The 20,411-nt window shown below is 36.4% G+C and overlaps 1 protein-coding gene across 2 annotated transcripts in view; it reads left to right on the top strand.

The window, feature by feature from the left end:
• The first annotated feature begins 11,174 nt into the window (after window positions 1–11,174).
• LOC142221354 (uncharacterized) overlaps window positions 11,175–20,411 on the top strand; it is a 159,075-nt gene continuing 149,838 nt past the window's right edge. For both annotated transcript variants that reach the window (XM_075291070.1, XM_075291067.1), the window contains exon 1: window positions 11,175–11,468. The gene's annotated coding sequence lies outside the window, so the exon portion shown is untranslated. The remainder of the gene's footprint in view (window positions 11,469–20,411) is intronic.

Below are 20,411 nucleotides of genomic sequence, written 5' to 3'. Positions count from 1 at the left end.
CGAGCACTTCTTGGCGTTAAGTCGTAGACCAGCGGCTGACAATTGCTGGATAACGTCTTTCAAGTTCTTAAGGTGTTCGTCAAATGTTTTGCCCATCACTATGATATCGTCGAGGTATATCAAGCAGGACTTCCAATGCAACCCCTTTAGCACCCGCTCCATCAATCGCTCAAACGTAGCCGGAGCATTGCAGAGCCCGAATGGCATTACATTGAATTGCCAAAGACCGCCATTAACGACAAAAGCTGTCTTTTCTTTGTCTTTCTCGGCGATCTCTACTTGCCAATATCTACTCTGCAAATCAAGCGTGGAAAACCATGTTGTTCCGGCTAGTGTGTCCAACGTGTCATCAATGCGTGGAAGTGGATAACTGTCTTTCTTGGTGACATCATTTAACTTTCTGTAGTCCATGCAAAATCGGGTGCTTCCATCTTTCTTTTTGGCTAGTACAACTGGTGAGCACCAAGGACTTGATGATGGCTCTATCACACCACTTTCCGCCATTTCTTTTACGAGCTTATGTACCTCATCTCGTTTTGCCAGTGGAACACTTCGTGGGGCCTGTTTTATTGGTCTTTGCTCTGTAGTATTTATTTCATGCTTCACAACAGATGTTCTTCCTTGATTTCTCTTGTCAAAAGCAAAGGCAGAGGCGTTTTTCGATAACAATTGCTTGGCCTTATTTTTCTCGGTCGGTGATAGATGACGTGTCCAAGCTTCGACATAACCTTCAAGATGTTTCTTCGCTGTGCCATGTGCCTTCGATGAGTTGCTTTCCAAATGGACTATTGCCTCGGCTGGTGTACATTTGCCAATGTCAGAAAATTTTCCAATTTGCTCTTGATGGTCAGATAAATTCAAAACTCGAACTGGTATAAGTCCCTCTTCATTTGTTGTTACCAGGGCATTTGCTATCAAGATGTTGTTGTTTTTATTTTCTGCTGGTTCAACAACCCACAATTTGCCGACTTCACAATCTCCATTCATAGAAACCCATATAATTGTTTCGGAATTTGGTGGTATTGACTCTGGCTGGCTCATTGTCAAATATCTGACAGGTGTATTCTCACTGTAGCCCACGTTTACCGGTATTTCGATATCGCACCAGGTCATTACACGATGCTTCAAATCCAAGTTGAGACCAAAAGCAATCATAAAATCCGCTCCAATTATAACTTCGTCCACTATATCGGCCACAATGAATTCATAATTAACGGATTTGTTTGCAATGGTTAACTTTACAGGAACCTTTCCATATACAGTTGCGGGTTCACCTGTAGCCGTGCGTAGTCTGACTCCAATCAATGGTGTAACTTTCTCTTTTACTATGTCTGATCTAATGATAGACTTCGACGCACCCGTATCCAACGTCAATGTACGCTTGTCGCCGTTAACACACCCCGCGACAGTTAAATTGTTATTTTGCTGTTGTACTATTGCTATGGAGATTGTGGGGCCATCATATGTGGGAGCCAGCTCTTGCCCCGCTGAACTAGCTCTATTTAGTTTAAAGGTGACTCACTGGACTGTGGGTTCACCCACAAATGGCTATTGTTTGATGGGGATGGGTATGGCGATTTCGATCTTGATCGCTTACGACGTGCTTTACATTCCCGAGCAACATGTCCAGGCTTATCACAGTTATAGCACTTCATTCTGGATTTTGTTGTCTCCTGCTTCATTTCTTGCATTGCCTGCTTAACGGCTTCTTTCACTGAATCAATCACGGAATTTGATTCGTCATTCTCAGTCTCCACCTTACGTACTTTGTGAACTTGAGGACGTGCTAGTACTCTCGCTGTCTCTTGTGCAAGGGCAAATGTTACAGTTTCCACAAATGTAGCTTTTTGTGACGCATATGTTGCACATTTTATGTCTGGGTCTCGAATGCCATTCACAAAGGTCTCAATTCTGATGCGGTCCACAAGTGGGTGACTCTCTCCTGGGTATGCCAAAAGCACCAACCGCTCAACCTCTGTTGCAAAGTCTTGTAGAGTCTCATTTGACTTCTGGACTCTTCCTCTTAATTCCATTCTGAAGATGTCTTGCTTATGTTCTCCGCCGTACTTACGTTGAAGTGCCGCTATTACTTCATTATAATTATTTCTAGAGGCAGCGGGAATGCTTTGTATCACATCAGCGGCGTTGCCCTTTAATGCCAATAGAAGTTCAATTGCTTTGTCATTGTCGTTCCATAAATTTCTAGAAGCAACCATTTCAAATTGGAATTTGAATACATCAAATGAAGTTGAGCCATCGAAAACAGGAGGTTTGGTTTTCGAGCCCTCGATAACGCGCACTGGTCCACCTTTAATTTCCAGCTCTGACATTTTTCTTTCAATGTGTAGAAACTTCTCATCATGAACCATAATTTTCTCATCCACAGAAATAATCTTCTTATCCAGCTCCCCAATTTGGCTTTCGATATGGTCCACACGTTTTTCCATGCCTTCAGCAATTTGTTGAAGATTCTCATTTAGAATTCTAGAATTTTCGTCCATCTTTTTTGAATTTTCGTCGAATTTTTCTTCCAATTTTCTAGAATTCTCTTGCATTTTTAGAGAATTTTCTTCCATCATTTTTCTAGAATTCTCTTGCATTTTTAGAGAATTCTCTTCCATCATTTTTCTAGAATTCTCTTGCATATTTAGAGAATTCTCTTCCATCATTTTTCTAGCATTCTCTTGCATTTTTAGAGAATTTTCTTCCATCATTTTTCTAGAATTCTCTTGGATTTTTAGAGAATTTTCTTCCATCATTTTGCTCAAAATATTGACCATCGATGTGTAATCAACAACATTAGAAGCTACAGATGGAGTTTCCGAGGCGCTGGCTACTACTGATTCGTCAAGATCTTCCTTATAATCGAACTCATGTGTTTCGATATCAATACTGCGCCGCTCGAACTCTTCCAGTAGTCGCTTTTGTAATTGAGCCTTGTTTCCTGTAGTCGGCTGCTCCATTTTGCTCAATTCCTTCTTCAAGTCTTCCACTCGAAGCTGATTAAACTTCATTGTAGATTTTTTTCCGTTATTTCACTTCCGACACCAATTGTTACGTTTTTATATTGAGGCGTATTTAATTACCCGATAATTAAAAAGACAGTTCTTTTCAATAACGTTAATCTACAATTTATTTGTTTAACTGATTGGTTTCACTTATTTGCTCTACGATGTGTACTGTATAAACTTTAGCTTACGACTGACTTGACTGCACCCTCCGCCAGGGGCTTATATACCGTGATTTGACGATTTCGAAAATTCTGGATAGTCTGGCCTACAACCATCTAGAACTATCTTGTTACAATTTATCTAACACCACATATTCAACTGGTTATCTTCATTGCCTACAGCCATCTAGAATATTCTATCGGCGTTATTTTACAGGTGATATGGCACACATACTTTTAGGCTTATGCTAATAATCTAGTGCATTCTACGAGATTAGGTAGATGTCGTGCAGGCATAAAACAAAAGGCGTTACTTTTACAATGAACGATTGGAAACACAAAAGATGTTTAAGAAAGTACTAGAAAATAAAGAAATGACTCTAACAAGTTATGACGTAATTTTATCGTTACAATTTGAAATTTAAATTAACGTAAACTAATTTAAATAAACTTAAATCTAGAAATATCACATTCGTAACAATACAATGCAATAAAATCCGTACTGGTATACAAAAAGAAAATAAAGGCATATTCTTAGGATGTGAGACATTAGAGTTTAGGAGAAATACACTTTAACGATTTTATGCCACATTCGATGGAGTAGTTCATCCTCTTTTTTTTCCATCAATTCCCACTAGTGTATTGGAATCCTATCAGTCACATTTAATTGGAGATGAATAATCGTTTAGATATAGGTGATAGGCTTTCAATTACGCTTAGTTGGATAGGCTGTCTCATATGCGAGGTGTCTGTCATTCGTGGCCGTTTTGATTAGCTGGTTTGACACAGTGCTGACTATGAGGTAGTCTCAGAGTGACATAAGCGACTGTTGATTTAGATCACCTTTTAAGAGGAATTGCATTTATTGGTTATACCGTAATAGACCATCTTTCATATGTTGGTGGAAAAGAAGATAGGGTACATTACGGGTTAGGTTGGCATAGACAGTTTGTTCTTCGAAGACAGGACAAATTGGTATGCAAAGTATGATGTCTGTTCCACACGCTGCTTAAAATTTAGCTGGATTCTTCTCATAGAAAAGTAATCGAAAGAAAAAAAATTATATATATTTTTGTTTTGTTTACATTTTGCGCACTTTTAATTTGTTGTTTTTTCCAAACACGTAAATCAATAGAAAGTAAGAAGACGACAGAATAGGATATAGACTTAGGAAAGACTACTATTTCTTTCACAGCTTCACTATTATGATTACTCGAGGTAGAGGGAAGAAAACTGATATTTCTGTTACTGGGTCCCTTGAAAACATTACAAGATCCTCCACACCCATACCAAAGAACATTTATAGTCAATCGGCTTCTCAAATTAATGACATAGACTTACTGGACTCGAATAGGTGCTTACATACGTCAGAGCAGACCTTCGTAGGGAGTCTGGAAGACACTACAATTTTGACTTCTTCGGATCAATTGGAATTTTTTGGTTTTAATAATCCGGAAAATCGGGAAGTCATGGCAACCTCGCGGGAGAAATCGGTATTGCCACCGGTTGAAGCTTCGTCAGGAAAGGAAAATGAGATCCAGCTGACGACTATTCAGCAGGCGATTCAGGAGATACGACAGGAATTGCGAGGCGAACTGAATGAATTGCGTAGGACAATTTCTTCTATGGAAAATGGCATTTCCCCAGGGGCGAGCGGGGTCACGGCTAATGTTCCTAATGATCCCATTGGAAATGGAGTGATGTCAGGTCGAAATTCCAACCCTCGGTTAGGAGGATTTTCTAAGGTGGAGAATGAGAAATGGAAAATTGATTTTGATGGGAACGGAAACGTTTCCGATTTTCTTTTTAAAATCGATACACTTTGCAAACGCACGAACTGCCATGTAGACCACCTGATGGCAAATTTCCATATACTTCTCAGCGGACGTGCCGAAGAGTGGTATTGGGAATTTATAAGGCAAAACGAAAATCCCACATATGCTCTCTTGGTATTCTCTCTTAAGCATGAGTTTGGAGCTAATGATTCGGACCATGACATTATGATAAAGTTACACACACGTAAACAGCAACATAAGGAATCTTACGACGAATTCCACTCGGCAATTGTGTCTATGAATTCTCGGCTAAAAGATCCCCTTCCTCCCGAACGTCTTATCGAGATTTTGAAGGCTAATGTACAGCCAAATTTGCGTTTTATGCTTTTTAACACCCCAACTTCAAGTATACACACATTCAGGGAACACGCTCGTAGTGCAGAGAAGATTCTACGGGAGAGTAAGTTACAAGTGCCGGTGTTGAGATCGAATAAATCGATAAATGAGATCGAAGTGCACCCAGATATGGGGGTTGATAGTGATACTGCAGATTTTGAGGCAGATCCTCAATTAGAAGCACTACATGTGCAAACCCGTTCGAAAAGGGACTACTCTCGCATTAAGTGCTGGAACTGTCAATCTCTAGGTCACTCATACATTTACTGTCCGGATGAGATTAGACGTATATTTTGTTACAGATGTGGGCAACGTGATGTTGTTACAACTAAATGTCCCAACGATCATCAGGGAAACCGAAAGCGGAGCGAGATGGCCACCGGGGACTCTCGTGTCCAAAACCAATCCCCGAGTTTGTAAATGATCAAGAAAGAAGTCTTCTACAGGAAGACGACTTGAGATCACCATGTCCTAACTTGTCACGCAGAATTATGAAATGTAGAGAGCGTTTCAAGAAAAGGAAACATTATCGTGGTCTCATTAGATCATGTCGATTGAGCAATGTTGCCGATGAGAGACCTTTTGCTAGAATTAGTGTTTTTGACGAATATATTTACGGTTTACTTGATTCCGGGGCTAGTGTGTCTGTCCTTGGGAAGAACTCATTGAGTTTTGTAGAGAGTAATCGTATTAACATCAAACCATTTAGGTCATTTATTTCTACGGCCGATGGCACAAAAAATTGTGTATTGGGTTACTGCAGATTGCCAGTGAATTATAAGGGTGTTATGAAAGAAATTGATTTCTATATAGTTCCTTCACTTGCCCAAGAGGCGTATTTAGGTCTTGATTTTTGGCGAAGTTTTGCCATAGCACCCAATATTATCCCTGCCATTGAAACGCTCGACACGGAGTTGGATTTACCCAAGCATCAAGATGTGTCTTACCATGAACTGTCGGGCGAACAAAGGTTACAGTTAGAGACGGTTGTGCTTGATTTTCCTTCTTTCGAGAAATTGGGGCTCGGTTGTACAGGTCTTTTACAGCACCATATCGACACTGGTGATTCTCCGCCGATCAAATGTAGGCATTATCCGTTATCGCCACCGCGACAAGCGGAGGTGTACGAAGAGCTGGACAGACTACTTAAGTTAGGAGTAATCGAGGAATCGAATTCTCCTTGGTGTTTCCCAATTGTAAATGTACGGAAACCCGGGAAAGTGCGCCTCTGTCTCGACTCGAGAAAACTTAATGCCATTACGAAAAAAGATTCGTACCCCCTGCCTCACATCAACGGGCTTCTGAGTCGTCTAAAGGACACTCATTTTATTAGCGGCATAGACCTAAAGGATGCGTTTTTTCAAATCCCTCTTACAGAGTCCTCGAAAGAGAAAACAGCATTTGCTGTACCAGGTAGACCCCTCTACCACTACAGAGTAATGCCGTTTGGACTATGTAACGGTCCACAGTCTATGAGCCGGTTAATGGACCGCGTAATTCCATCTCGTTTTAGGGAGCACGTATTTATTTATCTCGACGATTTGCTCGTTTGCAGTGCCACTTTCGAAGAGCACCTGAACTTGCTTCGTCAGGTTGCTAAATGCCTGAGGGAGGCTGGATTAACCATAAATGTGTCGAAGAGCAAATTCTGTCAAAGTGAGATAGGTTATTTGGGGTATCGCGTGGGAAGAGGTTGCCTGAAGGTGGACCCGGAAAAGGTCTCAGCAATTCGGAACTTTCCGATACCGAAAACCCCTAGACAGGTCCGGCGGTTTGTGGGTATGGCAAACTGGTACCGTTCCTTTATTCAGAATTTTGCTGATCTTTCGGGACCGTTGACCGATTGTTTGCGTAAGCAAAATGGTACATTCCGACTAACTCCTGAGGCTATTGATAGTTTTGAAAAACTGAAGGCTGCTCTGGCAAGCGCACCTGTGCTATCCCAAGCAGATTTCTCACGGGAATTCGTAATTCAGTGTGATGCATCACGTGTCGGTGTTGGGGGGGTGCTGTAACCATTGGATGACGACGGTCGCGAAAGGCCAATCTCATTCGTATCCCAAAAGCTCACGAGAGCACAGAGGCAATACACTGTTACAGAACTTGAGTGTCTCGCTGCTGTGGTCAGCGTCAATCGATTTCGCCCGTATATTGAGGGACTACATTTCAAGATTATAACTGATCATCATAGCCTTAAGTGGCTTATGTCCCAAAAGGACCTAAGCGGCCGTCTGGCAAGATGGAGCCTAAAGCTACAAGGCTATGATTTTACAATGGAACACCGTAAAGGATCTCTAAATGTAGTCCCAGACGCCCTTTCACGCTTCGACGTAGATTCCCTGGATGTTGGTAAACACCTGCTTGAGGTTGATTTATTATCGGCCGAGTTTACGAGTCCCGAATACGAGGAGCTGAAAAGGATTATATCCGACAATGCCGACAATTTTCCCGATGTACGTATTCTAGAGGGCCGATTGTATAAGAGGGTGATGTTCCGGCATGGGTTAGCTGATGAGGAGGATCATCTCTGGAGATTATGGCTTCCTCAGACTCTGACCCAACAGGCTATTCGAAGGGCACACGAGGCAAACTGTCACGGGGGTTATTTTAAAACGCTCGATCGAATTCGCCAGAAATACTTCTGGCCAGCAATGGCCAAGGATGTTAGGGCATTTGTGAGCCGTTGCGACGACTGTAAAGTTATAAAGGCACCAACTCACATTCTTCGTCCACCCATGGGTTGTCAGTTTAAAACTGTACGACCTTTACAGCGCATCTATTGCGACTTTTTGGGGCCGTACCCTTGCTCCAAATCTAAGAATACTTTCTTGTTTATTGCGATCGATCACTTCACGAAATTTCTCTTTCTTCAACCTTTGAAAGGTGCGACATCTCTTAACGTTATTGATTTCCTGGGAAACCACATTTTTAATACCTTTGGAGTTCCGCAATATGTCCATAGCGACAACGGAAAACAATTTGTTTCCAAGGAAATGCAGGAATTCTTTAAGGAATATGGTATTACACATATCAGGACGGGTTTATATGCACCACAGGCGAACGCCTCCGAGCGAGCTAACCGCGATGTAATTTCGAAGATACGCTTTTATCTAAAGGATAAATCTAACCATTTGGAATGGGATAAATATATACCACACATTCTTTCAATTTTAAGAAGCGATTTTCATACGTCCATCCAATGCACCCCATATTATGCCATGTTTGGCCAAAACATGTGCCTACATGGATCCTCATACCCATTGTTAGAGAAACTTAATATGTTGGAGGATGATACGATAGCAAAGCGTGTGGACAAATTATCGAACGCAAGGGAAAAGATTTTCCGAAACCTACAAAAGGCACATGACAAGTCAACTAGGGTATATAATACCCGTACGAAACCCATTGACTATAAAGTAGGTCAAGAAATTTTCCGTAAAAGTCATAACTTGAGTAGTTTTCCAAAAGCCATTAATGCTAAATGTACTCCTAAATATATTAAAGGACGTGTAAGGGCCAAAATAGGCAAAGCATTATATGATATAGAGGATCTTCAAGGAAATTACGTTGGTAGATTCCATGCGTCAGATTTGAGACCTTAGAAGTAGGTTTTAGTGGGTTGCCCGGCTTTCGTGGGTCGAGCCACACTATGTCGCTTTCGAATCCTTTCTCCCGTTATTTTCTAAATTTAGAAAATTTAAAAATAAGCGGTTTTGTTGGGGATTCCTTCAGTAAATTGGAAAGGAATTTAATATGCAATCCCTTTAACAATTATACCAAGGAAACCGACCAGTCTGGTAACCTGCTAACGTTTACTGAAATTTTTGTTTTACCAACACTCTAGCAATTTGATTCTCTCTCCTTTTTTACCAACACCAAAGCAATTCGATCCTCTCTTTACATTGATTTCTTTCCAATGCTAAATTTGTTTTCTATCCCTTTTTAACGAAAGACTGATTTTTCTTATTCTTCGATCCCGTTAGAATATATAAGGGTACAGAAAAATTTAGATGGGCTGATGATGAGGCGCGAAAAAAAGTCAGTCAGAGATTGGACGTGAAAAATACAAGTCGATAGCGGTGCGGTGTGTTTTTTAAGAATTTGAAAAGAAATTTTCTGTAATGGACAGAAACTAATACTTAAAAGAGATTATTTATCAAGACAATTCAATTAAATGTGGGCCAAATGTGAAAAAGAAAAGATACCTAAGAAAAAAAAAAATTAAAAAGCAAAAGAAACCAATTTAAAGTATAAGCTGAATTCTTTTCAAATTGGTATCATATGTAAAAACAACAGAAAAACTACGTGAAAACTTAAGAAAAAGGATTTTATTTTTCAATTGTACCAAATGTGTAAACGACACCCCATTGATTTCTAAACTTTTTCTTGAATAATCCATTCTGAAAGGTACATATGGATATATTCTTAAATAACATGCCGGCCCATGCATTAGCTTGGGCAATAAGAAAATACACACAAAAAAATTTCCAAAGTTAAAACCGTCCAGCTAAAGCGAGAACATATTACTATGGCAAACAGTAACTAATAATTTCAATTGAATAATTAATGAAAATTATGTGCCAATAACTTAAATCAAGAAAAAGATAAGGAGAACCAAAAATTGTTTTGTTACCATATACCTCGATAAATATATGTATATATACGATCCGCTTAACACCCATAGACATTGTTCATAAACGAAGTTCGTACAACAACAATTTTCAAGATTAGCAAAGCAAAACCCCTTTATCAAAGACTACAACAACTCAATCAACACAAATCTGTTCTAAGAAAGCCCAACAACAACATCTTCATCAGTCAATAAGCTTACATAATTCCTGTAAAGCCAACAGAATTTGGATTAACAGACACCATTGTAGCAGTCACCATAGGATATCAAATACTAACATGTAGTTTAAGTACAGTATGTAAGTAGAATAAGTTATGTACATACCTAAGAACAACAAAAATATATTTTTTGTATATATCTTTTCTTCTCTTTCAACAAATTTACATTGATTTATATTTGCATTATTCACATATCCTTAGGATAGTATCTTTATTATCTCTATAAATATTTTTCCATATTTAATATCAATTGGTATATATATATATAGAGTTTTTTCCATTCCTCTTCATTTATTTTACTGAATTGCCATAAGAGTATGTATGGAAAAGAAGGACTATATCAATAAATTTATATTTTTAATAATGAAATCTTAAATCCTCTTTCTTATTTCTATGAGAGATGAAAGCTAAATTAAGAGCCAGCGGGTATGTCTAGATAGATATCACTATACAGGGGTAGCTTTAAATTAGGAGTGTGGCAGAGCTACTACGGCGTTTCGAATGTGAAATACGGGAGGGAAAAGTACACTCGGAGTGACAATAACATCACGTCACCATTTCTTTTACTGACTTTATTGCTTGGTTATTTTTCTGGACATCACTTCATAGGTTTTGACGATTATATATGTGGTGTAGGATATGGCATTATTTTTACTATGATTACGCGGCGAATAATTTGGGTCGAAGAACCACCACTCTTGGCAGAGCTGGCCACCTTACAACTTTTATGCCATCAACCCTTCTTATTGCCGATATTTAAATAATTTATAAATTTGAAAAAAAAAAATATTTCATAAAGACACGCGTAACATGGGTATTCTCAGAAGCGCCCCAAATTCAAAAAATGTTGGCAGGGTTACCCCCAAACTGAAAAGGTGTTGCATTTGAAAAACGCTAATCCTGTGTTCATGGGGATAATTTAATAGTAAAGAGTACTCAAAAAATTAGTCAGTAACCAGTACTTGTAATCTTTACTTCCCCAACACTATTATTTATTTAATGTCCGATAATGTTGATATTATTAATTGGCTAAGTTTTTTTAACCAAGCAACTTCCAAAGTCCGGGTTAGAAATTCATTAATTATTATAGTTGGTTTTGAGAATTCAGTGCCTATGCAATATTTTATTAAGAATAACTGAATAATTGTATATTTGACTTGATCATAACTGATTTGCCATGAGTAAAGGAGAATTCTAGTTGAGAGATAATAACATAAGTTGTGAGTGGCAAAAGGAGTTGTTTTGATGGAGAGGATATTCGTGTAGCCTGTATTTTCACGGTTAGTATTGTATCATTGAAAATTATTTAATAAAAAATTATTAATTGTGATGATTCTTTAATATCTGGGTTGAAATGTATTTTTAAAAGTAAATATTAAACATTTTGTAAAGTAAAATTATACTATATATAAATATATACTAAATGAATAGCATTCAATAATAAGTAAATTGCATTCTAACAAAACAATTTTAAAACTGACATAAACAAGTAGTTAGGAGGAGAAATCTTGGACCTCGCTTTTCCACTGCAATCATCGAATTTCAAGATTTCAATTTTTCTCTAATCGAAACCATAACCTGACTCAACTCTACTAGTACTGTAACTTATAAGGTTTTTGTGTACCAGTTTTTCAAGAGAAGAAAATAAATACAGTAGACACAATTTTTGTTCCTTTGTTTTATACCCTCCCCCATAGGATGTTGTTGATTTAGGTCGGATGGTATTGCAAATGGGCTACTTTCAAGTATGGCCCCCATATAAACCGACCCCCAGATTTGGCTTGCTTGAAGATCCGTTTGAAATTTGGTACGTGGTGTTATTTGATTGTGGATGGCAGTCTTTAGTAGAAGTTTCTACGCAATCCATGGTGGAGGGTACATAAGATTCGGCCTGGCGGGCCACTTTCAAGTATGGCCCCCATATAAACCGACCCCCAGATTTGGCTTGCTTGAAGATCCGTTTGAAATTTGGTACGTGGTGTTATTTGATTGTGGATGGCAGTCTTTAGTAGAAGTTTCTACGCAATCCATGGTGGAGGGTACATAAGATTCGGCCTGGCGGAACTATATACTTGTTTTCTTATATGCATTTATTGTTCATAAAAAAACGAAAGCATGGTTATTTTACTAACATTCTTATATGCATATTTTCTTATGTGAGTTTATTTTGTTGTCTTCTTATCTATCCGGTGGAAAGCCTGATAATACTGCATCAATACTGGTGAGGTATATGGCCACAACAGATGTAATCTGTAAAATTAAGTTCAATTCCAGTGTGGGACCTAAAACCTGTGCCCGAGTGAGTTGAAAATAACGGACATCAAATTCAAAAAACAATTCTTCAAAATAAACAATTTGTATACCCTCCACCATAGAAAAACACGCCAGACCATAATATTGCCCCACCATTGACGGTACTTTTTGTATTTCTTGGATTAAGACTTTCCTTTCAGCATTCGTACTAAATTTCTACCATCTGATCCATGTAAGTTAAACTTTTAGTCGTAGTTTAACTTGCATACTCATCATGCAATTTAAGGTATTTTGAAAATTGAAGGCGCGTTATCCTATTCTTGGAAATAAGTGGTTTTTGACATTTTTGAGTAATCGCACTCCGACTTCTAAATCTCTACATCTGATCGCTATGATTGATTGATATATCCAGTTTAATTTTTGCGTTATTTAGATGATATTTGAGTGAAATGTTGCACAATTAATTTAATTATATGATCTTCTTCTGGCGTAGTCTTAGGGTTTCTTTTACCTCAGTGCATCCTCTGTTTATAACTTGGGACACAGTTCATTTGAGGCCAATGTGCTCTTCCGATACTTATTTTTGTGATACCCCGACATTAAAATCATCGATATTTTGTTTTTTAATATGTTTATTATATATATTGCCGTTCATTTTTATCGAATTGTTCCAAAATTAGAGCATAAAGGCCTATGGCGATCAGTTTATGACCAAATTAGGCAATGAACTTATCGATACTCCTACAGTGCCCGTTTTGTACGTTTAATCTAGGTTCTTATAACTAATTCAGGTAAAAAAAACAATGCATTAAAGATGAAAATATTACCGGATGCTAGGTGCACAGAAAAAAATTTTTGATTGCAATCACGAAAATCGCGGATTCAATCATTATACCCTAAACCACATAATAATAAGGGTATAATAAGTTTGATCGGCCAAAAAATGTGCCTACCAGAAATATTGATTTTAGACCCCATAAAATATATACCGATCGACTCAGAATCACCTCCTGAGTCGATCTAGCGCTTGGTGTCCGTCCGTCCGTCCGCCTGTCCATGTATTTGTTGTTCACAGGATTCCGGTCGCAATTATTAACCGATTTTGATGAAATTTGGTACAGGGATTTTTTTGGGCACAAGGACGAACGCTATTGAATTTGGAAGAAATCGGATCAAATTTAGATATAGCTCCCATATATATGTATCGCCCGATTTCGACAAATAGGGTCACGTTGCGCGTTTTTTCAAACGGATCGTCACCAAATTTGGCAAAAGGTAATCTTTTCCATCGCCCTTCAAGTCTGCAAAATTTCATTCAAATCGGTTCAGAGTTAGATATAGCTCTCATATCTATGTATCGCCCGATTTTCCCAAATTTGGCCACAAAACCTTTATTTATTACTCAAAGTTGGCTAAATATAATCTTCTATAGCACTAACTAGATGTGCAAAAAATCATCGAAATCGGTTCAGATTTAGCTATAGCTCCCATATATATGTACCGCCCGATTTTTCTAAATTTGGCCATAAAACCCTTATTTATCAACCGATCTTACCCAAATTTGGCTAAATGTAGTCTTCTATAGCACTAACTATGTGTGCAAAAAATCATCGAAATCGGTTCAGATTTAGATATAGCTCCCATATATATGTATAGCCCGATTTTCCCAAATTTGGCCATAGAATCCTTATTTATTAACCGATCTGACTCAAAGTTGGCTAGATCCAGTCCTCTATGGTACTTACTAGATGTGCAAAATTTCATTGAAATCGGTTCAGATGTAGATATAGCTCCCATATATATGTACCGCCCGATTTTTCTATATTTGGCTATAGAACCCTTATTTATTAACCGATCTTACTGAAAGTTGGCTAGATTCAGTCCTCTATAGTACTAACTATATGTGCAAAATTTCATCGAAATCGGTTCAGATTTAGCTCATATATATGTACCACCCGATTTTTCTAAATTTGGCCATAGAACCCTTATTTATTAACCGATCTTACTAAAAGTTGGCTAGATTCAGTCCTCTATAGTACTAACTATATGTGCAAAATTTCATCGAAATCGTTTCAGATGTAGATATAGCTCCCATATATGTATCGCCCGATTTTGAAAAATTCGCCCCTAATAACTTTATGTTTGACCATACAGGTCTCATTTCTTAACTGATCTTACTCAAATCTTGCACAAGGTAACCTTTTGTGGTATTAATCAAACCCGCAAAATATTATGCAAATTGGTTCAGATTTAGATATAGCCATATATATGTATCGCTCGATTTTCCCAAATTTTGCCATAGTACTCTTATTTATTAACCAATGTTACTCGAATTTCAAATTTTGATGCACCAGCCGATCGTACTTATACGTACTTGTAGCTCTTACATAAGAATATTGCTCGATTTTTACAAATTTGTTTTTATTACCCACACTAACTTAACGATTTTCTCTTTTTTAATAATGGGCTCAATATTAGTGGCATACTAACTCCGTAGGTGCAATATCAACACAGCCAGTGTTGCTAGAAGTAGGGGAAATTCCCTATATGTAGGGTTTTTCTAATATTTAGCGTCTTGTAGGGACGTAGGGCCACAATGTAGGACATTTTCACTCAACACAATTTGTAATAATTTTTACATTTTGGTGGAGGAGGAAATTAGAAGCCGACAAGGCTTGATCTTTAACAATGTGTGGTAAACTTTATTCCTGTAGAAAATTTTGTCAACATTTTATTTCTATAGAACATTTTGTCAAAATTGTATTTCTATAGAAATTTTTTTAAAAATATTATTTCTATAAAAAATTTTCGCAAAATTTTATTTCTGTGGAATTTTTTCTCAAAATTTTATTTCTATAGAATTTATTGTAAAAATTTTATTTCTATAGAAAAATTTCTCACAAAAATTTGTTTATAGAAACTTTTTCCAAAATTTTATTTTTATAAAAATTTAACAAAAAAGATTACTAATTTGGGTAGAATTCTACCAACTGTGGCAACCGTGGTGGTAATACAAATTTATATTCTTATATACGTTGCATATTCATGTTTTAAGATAATAAAGTACTTAGAACCATTTTTGTTTTGTACATTTTTTTAAATTTAACAAAAAATATATTAGGGAAAATTGTTTGTGAATGTATGGGAAAGTAGGGAACTTTTTTTGTCCTTGTAGGGTAAACCGAACATTTTCCCTGGCAATATTGACTATGAGCTATAGTCAGATTGACACAAAGCACCCATAGACATGTATCTCTTAATTTTCTTAAATATGCAACTGCGGTTTATCTCCAGACCTATATGTTACCCCACAAATGCTTATGATTACTAATTCTGTAATGGTGGTTTAGGGTATGATATAGTCGGCCCCGCCCGTCTTTCTACTTAACTTACTTGTTTTTTTAATTGAAGTGTCTTCAATCACGAAAATGATAGTATCAATCACCCATTTTGATTGAAAACCAACAGGATTTTCAATTAAAAATATAATTGACTTTTGTCACGGAACCAATCGACGTGATTGATTTTTATCATAAAATTCAATCACAGTTTTATATTTTTGTTGTTTTTTTCTATCTTTATTTTTCAAATAAAAGTTTTTCTGTTTTTTTCGAGCTTGAGATCTATATGTATTTCTATTTTCCTTCAATATTTCGCAATTTCCTTGAATTGCTTCTTCAGGAAGTAATGATCTATAATAAGTATATTATAATAAATTAAATGAATAGCATAAACTATATGATAACAATCTATTTTTTAATATTAAATAATTTTACAACATAAATAATAAACATCTCAATATAACACATTGTACTAGGCGAACATAACAAGTAGGTGGACACAACTATCTTTCACTTACATCTGTTACAATAACTAAACAGACTAACTAAACACAGTTCAATTAAAATTTTAATTAATTAAAAATCAATCAACTATTTGATTCATTTAATTAAGCAATTAATTGAAATTGGCTATAAATTTCAATCAAAAAATGTATATATTGCGCCCCCAAAATCGTATTTAGTTTTATTTGAAATAAAAGAAAATATGTATTTCTTATAAAACATATTTAATATTTTATTATTTCTTGTCATTTGTGTTTTGTTCTAACATAACTTACACATACAATTACTATCAATAACAACGACAATAGGGTGAAAGAATAAACTATATAAATCATTATCTTCCTTATAATAATAACAATGTCAGCATGTTCCTTCTAATATGTAGATGCGCCTAGATTTCCAATAAATCAGCAGCATGTAAGCTAAATTAGTTTTTCTGAAAGTAAACAGAATAATTTGAATTTAATTTTGTTCAATTAAAAGTTAATTTTGTTAAACATTACCTGCATAGAATATCAAGTTCAATTCTTAGTTCCAGGTTGCAGATTTATAATCTTATTTTACAGTTGTAGTCTTTTAGCATACAAAGGTGTATTAAGGAGCTCGGTAATTTAATTTTAGTAACAATTCCTTTCCAAAATTTCCACACATTGAAATCGTCTATTAAAATTTTGACCAATCAAAGACAAAATTAATGGTAAAGCAATTTTATATTTGGTATTATATTGGTGATACTTTGCAAATTCTGGAAATAGAAAAAAAATATAAATGGAAAATACACATTTTTATTATTTTCGGATATTTTTCATATTTTTAAGTCCAAAAGAAATAACTTTTTTACCATTACATGATTCAGCTCATTAGTTTATATATCAGATCTACTGCTCTCTACTTGGGTTAAAACTGAAAAAGGCAGGTAAATCAAAAATGCAATTTAATGCCAACGCTACTTCGCAACTTCAAGGTGAATCTTCCAACAAACCCATACCGCTCTTGTTTTTAAGAAAACTAGGAGTGAAAAATATTTATAATTTTAAAAGATCAGTACGTTACCCACCTTTTGCTTCCAAACATATACTTATATATTTGATAAAATGATGGAGATAGGTTAGGTTAGGTTAAAGTGGCAGCCCGATTAAATTTCAGGCTCACTTATGTGCTGTTAACCTCCAAGGATAGGTTATATTACAAATAAAACACAACGGTTCTTTTGAGTACTTGTTTATTACAACTGGTTTGGTTGAACGCTGATCGATGAAAGAGACCGAGAAAGGAATACCAAGACTTAAAAAAACTTGTTACAGCAAGAACAAGGTACTCTTTCAATCGGTTACTTTATCTTTACTTTACTTTATTGGTATTCATATAAGGATATGTTAAAGGGTAGCTTACACCACATCCCCCTTTTTGAGATATAATAGCCTTACAAAAATTAATGTAGTACATTTTGTCATAACCTATTAAATTATATATATTTCCAATACAGAATCTTTTAATTTTTTTTAACTTTGGATATACATTTCAAATCCAGTTTTAACTAGTTTATTTGAATAGTTAGTTATATGGTTATACATCGTTTTTGTTCCCTTCTTGTACATAAGGCTCTTCTGAACAATAAATTCTATCCACATACATAATCTTGCATCCACATAGGTGCATTACGTTGTCTAGATGGTCGGGCTGAAGACCCAACATCATGTGAAAAAGACGTCGAATTTTCCGTAGTATTGTGTGGATTATCTAGATTACGGTTACCAATAACTCTTTCTTCTATTACATAGTCTTCATTTGGATTATAGAGTTTCTCGGAATTATGGAAATGCTCTGTTTTATGATTTGGAGAGAAAACTAAATGTTTTCTATTTCTTCTATATTTATCTCTTTCGGATTCAACGAGGTACGATCGGGGTTCATCTAATTTTTTCAAAATTGTACCGTATTTTTTAAAATCTATTATCCATACCTTATCCCCTTTCTTTAGCTCCTGCAAATCTCTTGCTTTATGTCGTTTATTATAATTTTTTATTTAATTATTTTTAATTCTCTTTTCCGTTTCCAAAACTTTCTTATTATCAGTTTCCCACAATTGAGGCATCATTGGTACTAATGATTTTAATTTTCGGCCCATCATTAATTCCGCCGGAGAGAATCCATTCCATTCCATTGTTTTATAATTCAAAAGGCTCTTGTAAATATCGTCAGATTTTTTAATAATTGTTTCCATTCCATTCCATTGTTTTATAATTCAAAAGGCTCTTGTAAATATCGTCAGATTTTTTAATAATTGTTTGGCTGTTTTAACCGCGGCCTCAACGGCTCCATTTGACTGACTGTAGTAGGGGCTACTTGTAATATGTTTAAAATGATATTCGTTAGCAAATTTCTTAAACTTTGATTAGAATTGTGGACCATTGTCACTTCTACATATAGTGCAAATACCGAAACGTGAAAAAAATTCCTTAACCTTACATATTACGTCATCTTCTGTCATGGACGAAAGAGGGAACAATTCAAAGTATCGCGAATAATAGTCGGTTACTATAAGATACCACTTGTCGTATTTAAAAAGGTCCAAACCAATCTTTTCCATTGGCCGAGTTGCGAGTTCCTCAGATCGAAACGTCTCACCCTGATTATTTCTTTCCTGTATGCATTTTGAGCAATTACGAACAATTTCCTCTAATTGTTTGCTAAGACCTAACCACCAGACTGATGTTTGAGCCAGTCGACGACATTTAGTAATACCCTGATGGCCCGAATGAATATATCCCATTACTTCTCCTTGCAACTCTGGCGGTATAATAATTCTTGTTCCTTTTAATAGTAAATTCTCTACAAATGAAATATCATGTCGGTACTGGTAGTAGGGCAACAAAAACGATGGCAATTTATCCCGACTGGGCCAGCCATCCGAAGAATACTGAACTAAGCTTTTACAAACCGGATCGTTTTTCTGGGCATCTATGATCTTTGCTATATAATAGTCTCTAACGGAAACGTTATGAATTACAAATCGAACAAAAGCCTCTGTCTCCGTTTCCAACTCCGGAGGTTCATTGTTTCTACATGGCCCCGGACTGCGGGACAAAGCATCAGCCACTTTCAGATCTTTTCCTGGCACGTATTTCACCGAGTAATCATATCTCATAAGCCGCATTCTAAAGCGCTGCAGTCTTGGTGTCAACGAATCGAGATTCTTCGATTGTAATATTTGAACCAGCGGTTTATGGTCGGTTTCAAAGACGACATGAACTCCTGTTATATACTCAGACAATTTCTCCGCAGCCCATGTGATACCTAATGCCTCACGCTCGATTTGTGCATAATGTTTTTCTGCCTCCGTCATGGTTCTAGAAATATATGACACTGGTTGTCTATTATTTTGGTCATCTTCCTGGAATAGGCATGCTCCTATACCAAAACATGATGCATCTGAGCTAATAATTATTCTCTTTGCCGGGTCGTAAAACGCCAAAATTGGTGTTTCTGTCAAACTCCTCTTTATTTCCAAAAAAGCCTTTTCCTGAATTTCGTCCCAAACAAAATCGACATTGCCTGTTAAAATATTGATAGGCCCCAGTATTTTGGATCTATTTGGTATAAATTTTGCAACAAAATTCACCATGCCGAGAAAGCGCTGTACTTCTGTCTTGTTTGCCGGCCTTGGGTACTCGACAATTGCCTGTATCCTATCTGGATCGACAGATATTCCCTTTACAGACAGAACACAACCCAAATATGTAACCTCCTCAACACCGAAACAAGACATATCCTTGTTAATAGTCACACCTTCCCTATCCAAACATTGCAAAACTTTTTCAAGTGCAGCATCATGTTCAAAACGGTCCTTCCCGAAAACAAGGATATCAGCCATATGTGTGATACAATTCTCTACACCTTCAAGTATCTTGTTAAATCTTGATACGAAATATTCAGGAGCACATGAGATGCCAAATGGTAATCTTTTGAAAATAAATCATCCAAAAGGGCAAATAAAACAAGTAAGTAGTTGACTATAACGACTAAGTTTAATCTGATAAAAACCCTTATTTGCATCAATTTTGGAAAAATATTTGGAATCTTTTATATTTGCCAATGTATGCTCTATTTTTGGCATTGGATAAT

Source organism: Haematobia irritans, chromosome 1 (genome assembly GCF_050003625.1).
Source record: "Haematobia irritans isolate KBUSLIRL chromosome 1, ASM5000362v1, whole genome shotgun sequence".
Classification (NCBI taxonomy): Eukaryota; Metazoa; Arthropoda; class Insecta; order Diptera; family Muscidae; genus Haematobia; species Haematobia irritans.
The sequence above is the reverse complement of the archived record's forward strand: the minus strand, read 5'-3'. Positions and strand labels throughout refer to the sequence as shown.